The 11,154-nt window shown below is 31.8% G+C and overlaps 1 non-coding gene across 1 annotated transcript; it reads left to right on the forward strand.

Moving 5' to 3' along the window:
* The first annotated feature begins 8,001 nt into the window (after window positions 1-8,001).
* TRNAI-AAU (transfer RNA isoleucine (anticodon AAU)) lies at window positions 8,002-8,075 on the forward strand. The gene has a single exon. It is a non-coding gene; the product is annotated as a tRNA-Ile (tRNA).
* The last annotated feature ends 3,079 nt before the right edge of the window (window positions 8,076-11,154 follow it).

Raw genomic sequence — 11,154 nt, forward strand, 5'->3', positions numbered from 1 at the left:
TAGGCCAATTCAGTATGGTAATATTTAGTATCGTTAGATCTTTGAATGGAATAAAAAAAAAGGATGAAATGCCAAGAAAGGTAAAATTTCCCGGTATGTTCACCACTTCAAGGGCCCGTAAAAAAATAAAATCACATAAGAAATGTTTTCCGTTTGGCTTTTAAAAACTTGCTCTATCTATCAGGTAGCTACCCTGAAAATTTCATTTTATTATTCAGAAGGCTTCAATCGAAAAATTGAAATCTAAATGTGGTAAGTGCAAAAATTTTATTAACATGATGATCATTAAAACCAATAAAAAGGTGTTTAATTACCAGAATTTTTTAAAATGACCCCGCTGTTGCTCACTGCAAGTGCGACATCACCGTAAAAAGTTGTCTTTTAAATGTCTGAATGCCCTTTTATCATTTTTAATGGTTTCTTCTGCTACTATGAATTTCCGGGTTATTTCGTCCAAATTGTAGCAGTCTCTCGTCTTTGTAGTATCCCCACGGAAAAAAATCAATATGGTTTATGTCCGGAGACCGTTCAGGCCAGGCTAAAGGGTAAAGATACCCTGAAAGATGGATTGGTCGTTGCAGCCTGCGCATGCGCCGGTGACGCTTGCCTTAAAACCTGGCCTCCACGGTCCCTCGACCTAAACCCAATTGATTTGTTTCAATGGGGATACTAAATAGACCTCGGCTACTTGAGAGAATGCCACAATTTGGACGAAATAGCCCGGAAATTCATAGTAGCAGAAGAAACCATTTAAAATTATAAAAGGGCATAAAGACATTTAATAGACAACTTTTTACGGTGATGTCGCACTTGCATTGAGCAACAGCGGGGTTATTTAAAAAAAAATCTGGTAACTAAACACCTATTTATTGGTTTTAATGATCATCATGTTAATAAAATTATTGCACTTACCACATTTAGATTTCAATTTTTCGATTGAAGCCTTCTCAATAATAAAATGAAATTTTCAGGGTAGCTACCTGATAGATAGAGCAAGTTTTTAAAAGGCAAACGGAAAACTTTTCTTATGTGATTTTATTTTTTTATGGGCCCTTGAAGTTGTGAACATACTGGGTAATTTTATCTTTCTTGGCATTTAATTCTTTTTTTTTATTCCATTCGAAGATCTAACGATAGTAAGTGTTACCATACTGAATTGACCTATCTTTCAGCTTAGCACACAAAAAAAATCAAGCATCTAGCGCAATAGTTGACGTCACCATGAGTGAAAATATCATCGTACTCGGCGATAGGTGAAAAATTGAAAAAAGAGTCATAACTCCGAAACTACGAAAAATCGCATAACACACATGGTGGTGATTCGGATAGCCCTCTAGGTCCTCTACCTCCTGGCTTCATTTCATCCATACTTCTTGGGACACCCTGTATACTAGCTTTCCGCCCGCGGCTTCGCCCGCTTTGTCTAAAACATAATAAATTATATACCAAAACCTTCCTCTTGAATCACTCTACCTATTAAAAAAAACCGCATCAAAATCCGTTGCGTAGTTTTAAAGATTTAAGCATAGATAGGGACATAGGGACAGAGAAAGCGACTTTGTTTTATACTATGTAGTGAAGTTTGGTTCGCTGGTGGAACCGCACATCTAATTGGGTAATATAAACATTAGATAAAACATAACATTAAGGCTGCAGTCTAGCAAAATTGCGTTTTCAACAAGTTATTTGACAATTTTTTCCCGGCTAATGAAATGATAAACTGAATTTTTTTTTCTTGTTTATCAATTAGTGTTATATACGCAATGCGCGTGAATTTTTTCACATTTATAAAGTTACTTTATGTTACCTTAATCAGGCCTTCAAGATAAGTCTCTTTCCCCCAAAATCATTTCGAGCTAAGTTTGTGCACTCACTACGTTGTAACCGATTACAATTTACACAATCTGATCAGCGCATTATTATCCTTATATAGTCGTTATTAAAAACTGCTGAATACAATTGCCGAAAAACTTATGATTTTCTTAATTAGAACGTTATAAATTCATTAAATTTCCCATTTTTTGCCTTACAAAATCGATTGATAAATACTGCTAAAAGTTATTTTTTCCATTAATTTATTCGAGTTGGTTGAAGACCAATGAGTATTAATCCTTTAAAAATTTTTTTTTTTTGAATTTTGATAATTCTTTAAATATTAAAAAAATATTTAAAATAATAAGGAAAAATCCTAGCGAATTTCTTTAGTCGCGCTCCTTGGGCCGGAGCGTTCTGACGTGTGCTCTACGCTCGATTTTCCTTCATACCGAAGTGAAAGTTGCTCTACTTCATTAAATTTAATATTTTTGTTAATTGATTATTTTTATCTTAGTTTTGTGCAAATATTCGTATTTTTAAATGTTTAAATATATGTTGTTATAAATGTTCGATATGGAAAATAAACGAAAAAAATACGCGTGTAACTACTAGAAAAAAAAATTATCTTCGAACATAAAGTTAATGAAACCAAATAGATTGCAAAGGTTATTGGCAACAATTTCTTTATTTTACGGGGTGTCAGTAAAGGGATGTATATTTCTTTAAAACTAAAGTAAGCTCATAAATTTTCTTATAATATAATTTTTTTGAAGTTCCAAAAATGTTTATTTTTCGTTTAAGAAATACGAAATATAATATAAACTTGTATTGAGAACTTGAACTTCGCAAGTTCATCCGGGGAAATCCCCATACGGGGAAAATGATTTGTTTACTCCAAAATTGATCCGAGGTGTTTTAATTTTTTCTTCTAGTCATTTTCAACGTAGCGGCATGTTGTTTGATTATTAATTTTGTAACTTAAATACAGGATGTTGGTTTTATATTCTGATCTTACAGACGCGCTGACAAATTTAGTCCACCATTTCTAGTTTAGTCTACCAACTCTAAGTACCAATATTAAAACGAATGGATTATCATCACATCATCAAAATTCAGTGGGGTTGAGAACTAAACAAACAGAAGTAACAGAGACGCGAAGAATAAAAAAAGAGGACGAAAACGATAATTCGTTGATGCTTTCCCTTTTCGACGTATTGTTAGGGTACATCACCAATCTGCAAAAAACAAAACTGATGATTCCCAATTGCTGATTAAAAATGAAAAACAAATAATCGACAACAGTGGTGAAAATTTGCTGATCACAATGAAATATCCTTCAGTGGTAGCAGATTTACTCATTTAAAATGTATCGGTGAACAGCGTAAAGGAGAGGAGGACAGGAAAACATTATGAATGTGGATGGTGGATTGTATACAGGGTGTAATCGATAAGTATGTGCAGGCGATTATGACGTTATTATTGCAGGTATCAAAAAACTTAAAACTGATATCGAAATTACTTTACCTAATGAGCAAAATGACAATAATAACTTTTTAAAAGTATAACGAGAAATATCTAAAAAATTTACTTTATACACTCCCATATCAAAAAGGGAAAATGGGACTAGTAGAAGTTAAATGTCTAATTCCGGCAAAAGACATGAATGCGGAAGATGCGGTTAAAAAAAATTTAATATTTGAAATACAATGCAAAAAATAACACTTTTGTCATAGATAAGAATCATGACTATTTTTTCCAAATTCAGGGACAACTAAACGTTGCAGAAGCAGAAGTCTGCTTATTTGCTGTTTGGACTGGAGTGAATCATTCGTTAAAAATAGAATATATAAAAAAGTATGTAACGTTTAGGCAAAATAAAATGATAGACCATTATCAAGATTTTACATAAATTGCCTACTGTCAGAATTGATTGATTCGAGACTTCAGCATTCGATGCCCATCAAGGACCCATCCTATATCATTCAAGCGATTGAAAAAAAAGAGATAAATCCAGTGCAACCGATAAAGCATCAGAATGCTAGCAAAAGATTTATTAGGTTTATCAATATAAATCTATATATTATACATACTATAATAAATCTGTAGAAGACGCGAAGACTGACATCCGCGCGGACGGAGTCGCGGGCGGAAGCTAGTCAGAAATAAATATCTTTTGTTTTCATTTGCGTATTTTTCTATTTTATAATTTTTTAACACAAACATTACATTTTTTTTATTAAATACAAAATTTGTTTATCCGTTTTATTAGTTAAACTGAACAACTTTCACTAAGAAATTTAGGTCGAAAAAAATGTATAGAGTTATTCATTTTGTATGGAAAGCTTATTTTTTTTTATATTTCGTCCAAATTTCTTTGTAAAAGTTGATCAGTTATATAAACATGAAGTTGAAGATATCAATAGAAAGTATTCGCAAATTTTGTGTACTGATAAAAAAAATCACCCGGTGTAATTTTCACGAAAATTGTTTCAAATTGTCATTTTTGGTACTTATTACGAATATTAAATTATACGAATGATTTAATCTATAAAAATTAAGTGGAGCAACTTTCCCTTAGTACATTTGTATTATTTACATATAGGATGACAGGATGCATTTGTTTGCACTACTAGACCAAGCCCTTAATACGGTGAAACAACTTCAAATAACTATGCAGATAAATACGTTGGTAAAACTCTACCAATATTTCATTCTCGACTAAAACGAAAGTTCTTCCGAAAACATTCTTCCATAATATTCATAGCTGAAAAAAATAAACAATAAACACATATCTCACGATATCCCTTCAATCACGAAGTTGGTAACAGGTTCAATATCGGAGATTGTTATCAGCTACGTACCTCTGATTTATGCGAGCAGTTAAGCCGGCTATTTACTAGTTTTAGTGGAAGGTAAGATGGTCCTTTTTGTGGACCCTCGGCCGGTTGTGGCTAAAGGGATATGAGAACAGCGGAATTATTTTATTTTAATGTTTGATGTGACCTAGTCATCTACATTGTAATATTAATACCAATCGTTCTTTTCCTGTAGTAAAAATTTTCGCTTTTGAAGACATAGCTTTTTTAATACATATACCTACATATAAAATAAATTGAGATAAAAGTAACTGTACTTCTATTATCGCCATTGAATTCATATTTAACATACTTAACGTACCTACAGATGAAGAGAAGTAGTTACAAGACAGAAAGAGCTCTACTTTATCTTCATTAAAGTCTATTTAAGATTACAGAGCAAGCTTATTATATTGACTCTACTTCTATTCAGATTTCTCGTTTAAACAATACACTAGTCTCAGTAAAATAATTATACATACATATTTCCAGATTGTTTTTTTTCAAAAATAAATCTTATTGCCAGGTATAAATAGAATTTCCTCAATAGGCCGAATCGCCTGTCCTTTAGACCGCTGAATAGTTAAAGACAGTTATCAGTCACGGCGATATATCGCAGGCCACTGTCCGCCGATAATTATCAGAATTACTTTTATTAACCAGAGGTGGGGAAGTTTGAGATACTCCAGATAAGTATGTGTTTTGTTATGATAATAATGTCTTTAGTATGAAAAAACATTTTCTGGACATTTTAGACTTCTATCTCTTCTTCTATTCTTAAAGTAATTAATTGATAGGAATCTTGCAAGCTATGATAATCGAAGCGGAACATCAAAATCTAAAAAGTCAAGATATGTACCTTCAAAATTTTAAAATTGCACTTTAATGTGATTTAAATAAATTACCAAATACATAAACAATTCCACAACGTCTAGTACAAATCAATGGAAATCCGTATATACTTTTACTTTCCTCATAAATAGAAACGAGCGGGTCTCAAAGCTATGTTTCCCAATCCCGCCCACGATAAACAAACACTTGGCACTTTTTACACTTTACAACGGCTCGTAAACGGACAAGACGAGACCAGTCAGCGTTTTTTTAAACTAGTGATGGTCCCTTGCGATGGAAATTGATAAATATTTCGGTGAAAATCAATTTTTTAAAGAAAACTATCTTTAAACTTTAAAAAAAATAAATTTTACTATCGCACTAACTATGTTAGATATTATCGCGAATATAGTACAGTTTCATATCCTTTAAGGCCATATTATTACCATAGCTATTTAATATACAAATATACCAATCTATACGTATTCCTTAGCTGAAACTCAACAAAAAATAGATCAATTAATATAAAACCAAATAAAAAGCATTCCATTGATTAAAATATAAGTAACTCTTTAAATTAAAAATGCACTCGGAAAAGTCTATTTCCACAACCAGTTGCATGCTCTAAATTCTAAAATAATACACTATTTGATCAAAATTAATATCTAGATTCTAGACGTTCCAAACCCGATCATATCTAAAATGGAGACCATCTCTACTTTCCTCTATTTGCATTTCGCTTTGGACTTTATATCCTTCAGGTAATAACCTCTTTGATGGACACAACCAACTTGCTTAACACATTGCTGAGGGAAAATCAACTCTATCCCCTTGTAATAAAGCCTGGGATAGGTGCTGGATATCTTGGTTTTGAAACAAGCCTTGGAGATAAAAGTAAACGGATTATTGCAGTATCGTCTTGAACGCTGTGTATGGTGGTGTGTGTTTTATGTTCTGACCAATAAGGATTCGTCGTTTTTAAGAATTTTCTTAGTTTAAGGTTTTGTATATCATCTTGCTTATCTATATCGTCATATAATACGTTATAATTTATTTATGGTATTAAAATGAAACAGTAAGGCAAGACCAGTGACGAAGGTATTCATTGCTTTCACCGTCTCTGCAGTAGAAACAAAATAGGTTGATGATGATATTAATGTTGAAGCAAAAATAGCCAGATTCGTAATTTTAGGACAAGTATCCCTTTAAGTCTGTTTAAAATGTATAGCATAATATTAAAAAAATATTGTTATGTGATTGATGAGAATGATTTTCACCAAAAAAATAAAACAAATATGCTTACTTATATACAAAACTTTTACTTAGTTAATAATTATTATACAAACAATCTCTCAACATTCATCTACACCTCAAAAATTTTCCCTGAATTTCCCTGCAAAACTCCACAATGCGTATGTTTGTCAAGCCCGGAACGGCTCGACTCGCCCGATGTACCGTGACGTCACACAGCTCTGACAACAATCCACGTCAATTTGACATATCCGCGCCACTCGCCACGCAGTACGCACCAGAATACGGAAACCATGGAGCTACATAGAACATTTATTTATAAAATTATTATTTTGAGGGTTTTTTTTTCAAACAAGAAACAGGTAAAGGGCTTATAACGAGCCTATTGCGTGACCGAAAGCTAGGCTTTCTGAAGATGTATCTAATTTTAAGAAATTTTTAATTATATGATCACTTACTAACAACAACCTCAAAAACTTTATTATTAATAATATTATAATAACGCATCATAGATCCCAAATCTCATAGGAGGCATAATTATATTCCAGCAGTGGGAAAATATATGGGCTGACGATGACGATGATGAAATCACAGCCAACTTTGAAAATATTGAAAATAAATTGGTATTAAAAATCCTGATAGTCTCCACAGTTTTCTGTCCCATATCAGTAGTTTTGCGAAGCTCTCCATACCAACTCCGCTTCTAAACCCAGCCCATTCCGCCCCTCCGCAAAACTGATTGATTTATTGCTAAACGCTGACATAAACAGACTATTCACCTGAGAATCTAGCTTACATGACCTCGGTATGGTAGATAGCTAGATAACAGCTATATTTCAAATTAAAATTAAAAAAAGGTTTATTTCATATACTTACGATACATTTTTTTGGCAAAATAAATTTTATTTTTAATAAATTATATTTTTAAGTATCTCAGTGGTAGTTTAAGAAATTTATAGGACTAAACATAAATACTTGTAAAAATGTACATGAAAGTTTGAATTTGAGATGATCAGATTTGATGCGGTTTTTGTAATCGAAAAGTCTTATTAGTGCAGAAATGGTTCTATGTTTAATAAAAACTAAGAATGAATTATTCAACTTACATTGGAGTTTCGTGATAATTTATTATAATCGATTTTATGATAATAATATATTGCCTAATAAAATGTGGTATTCGTAGATCAAATCATCCATGATAAATAAATGGTAAAATGAAATATACCTTAATTTCAAGTAGTCCTCCATCGGCCCATTAGCTCAGTTGGTTAGAGCGTCGTGCTAATAACGCGAAGGTCGCGGGTTCGATCCCCTCATGGGCCATAAATTGTTTTTTTTATTTATGTACTGCATTCTGGCTAGATTTTAATTACTTATTTTTTACTTCTACTTGTCATAATATTAAGTAGCTATTGTAGGATAAAATTAGTTTAATAATCATTTATTTTTCTGCAACTGATTATATTGAACAAAAAATGTGATTCATTATCTTATAATTTTAATAATAAATAATAACCACCTAATCTCAGACAATAAAACAATTAGGTGAACTTGTAACAATTAACGTTAATCCACACCACAAACAATCTTCAGCTCTAATATCTATAATCTGTATTTATTATTTGTGGATTTGTTATTATCTGTGGAAAAGCGCGCGAATCACGTATTTCCTGATCGCAACAAACACTAATGAGTTAGTAGTTGGTAATTACCTATTGTTTAGACGTTCTTTTATTTTTATATTTCGTAGATTCAGGAAAAAGATTTCTTTTTGTTGGTTTTCACAAATTATAAAATGAATGTATATAGCTATATTTTCTCTCATTGACTTAGTTAATTAGGCATTCTGTTCTAATTTAATTTCATCATATTGTGTATGCCTTGTGAAACTTAATATGAATAAGAAGTTTATTTGCACACTTTATTTTATTGTGCATTACCTAATTAATGTTTTCTATTGATAAGCATAATATTTATGTTGCAGAGGTTTTTCCGCTCTTCTCTATACGTATAATCGGCTTTCCGGAATATAGAATATATTTCAGATATATAATTTATATCTGTATTTTGATAATGCAAATCTAGTATAATAACTGTTTCAGTATGATATTGAAAATAAAACCCGCTTTCACCATTTTTAAACGTACTAAGTTCGTACAATATTTGACTAACCTGTAATTTAAAAGACCTCCTGCTCTACCTAAACAGCAATAATTGTCCAGCAATTCGTTGTCAATTCATAAACGTAACAAAACGACAGACAATAATTGCGTAAAACACTCTGCTCGTAAAAATATAATTCACTTTTGGCCCCGCGTAATTACGCGCGCAATATCAACGCTCGCAAAAATGACGCGTCGTAACCTTTCTATTGTAATATAACTACTTGACTGCTAGCGGATTTGAGAGTATAAACGCATTTAATACTGGTTATTTAAATTATTGTATTTACTGGTAGGTAATTTTGGGAAATATTATATTATGTACACCTGCAAAACGTAAGAAACCTTCACAGAAATTTTTACTTTCTACGCTCAGTCCTTTCGGCTTTGCGTTACTCAGAAACGGAAGAATTTTATGCGTATTGATAGGAAAATGAACATGCACCCTTTACTATGCCTATAATGAGTAATGACTTCATAATAATTCATAATACAGAGACCACATCATAAGACGGTTACTTCACTACTTTCCTTGTCATAAAAATGGTCTCTCTTTTTCTTCTTATAAAAATATCACATCCATTATTTTGTAAAAGTTAACTCCGTTGCCAATAATGGATTAAAATCTATTTAATACTACTACTAGAACATATAATATTTAATACTACTAGAAATTAAATAATTTTTGTTTTCTTTTTTCATGTTACACATAAAACGCCCGCTCCAACTGCGGGCACGTTTCTCCGCGGTTTACTTTCGAAGCTTAAGGTGATTGCAACGATCTGTTCCCAGCCAATATCCCGCTAGATGGCGCTGAATTCTACATTTCTAGTTTATTTGAGTTTTTGCGTAATTGGAATAGTCATCAAACCTAGGAATAGTCATGGCGGTTACTGAATATTATATTTTATTGAAATATGTTATATCATTGCCTTAAAATCCACCCAATTCGGTAAAATTATGCGTTTTAACATCTGTCATTGCATACAGGGTCGTTTACACACACAGACGTATACAAAAATGATAAAGATTTAACTCTAGATGGCGTGAATGTAAAGCGCGTCACACACGGTGAAGATACTACCTATAATATTTTATCTAATCTAGTAATATTTTATATTACAGTATCTTAAGGTATCCGGTATCAGCGTTCTGACCATCATTTTTCTTGTTTCGCTGTAGAACCGCCATCCTGTTACAAATGACCCACAAAGGAGAATGACCACGGGTGGTATCGGTAAAATTTTAGTTGTGCCACGTATTCGTTATATTGTTAATTCCTATTTGTATTTATAATGATCATATGTATCAATATTAAGTCTTAATTAAACCGGATAAATTGAAATAATAGTAAAAGTAAAAGTTTTTCTTTTGAAACATGTATGAACTTTCGCATTAGTAGGAAGTAGGATTGTTATAAAAATAAAAGTTATATTTGTTGGCGTAAACTATTTTATTGTAATTTTGGGAAATAAATAATGTCAAAATTGATTACCTACAATAAAACGCAGTTTTATTTTATTACCTACATTACACTATTGTTTTTTTTTATCAAAACATGTATTTGAAGTAGCAAATATGATATTATGCTGATCCAAGCATTTTCACTCAAAACTAATATCACTAATGATTTGTAAAAGTAAATTATTTCAAAATACATTTCATAACCAACAAGTAAGAATAATTATTCATACAACAACAAATCAAAAACACTATTTACTATGGAAAAAAACCAGGAAGGTGAAAAACATATTTACGATTTCGATGCACTCGACTTTTAGTAAAATAATAGGTAAAAATATTATTATGGTTTTGATCACAGACATATCTGTGGTTTTGATATTAGCTACTAGTATCAGAAAGCTGCGTGTTCAATGCACGTCGGGGTCCCACAACTGTGGAGGAAGGAAGGTAGAATACCTCCATCGAATAAGTGAAGTTTCTCGACATACTCGATTTGCCGGCCGGCCTCAATGAAGATTGTCCGAAAGTTGTATATGTGCTCTATAACGAAAAAATTTCGCTAGCGCGATTCAGAGTGAGGTGTCGTACAATATACCTAATGAAGTTTTTCATCTTTTTATTTTACTGAAAATACAAAATAAAAATTAAACAATGGTAATGTAAATTCTAAACAAACTACTACCAAAATACAATTAGAACAAAAATCATTTGACTTGTTTATTTCACCCAGAGGCCAGAGGCGGCTCGTGACAAAATTATTACAAAATTATTATTAT

This window comes from Colias philodice, chromosome 10, assembly GCF_061535455.1.
Source record: "Colias philodice isolate Cphi_HAF_F1 chromosome 10, ilColPhil1 Martin Lab GWU primary, whole genome shotgun sequence".
NCBI lineage: Eukaryota > Metazoa > Arthropoda > Insecta > Lepidoptera > Pieridae > Colias > Colias philodice.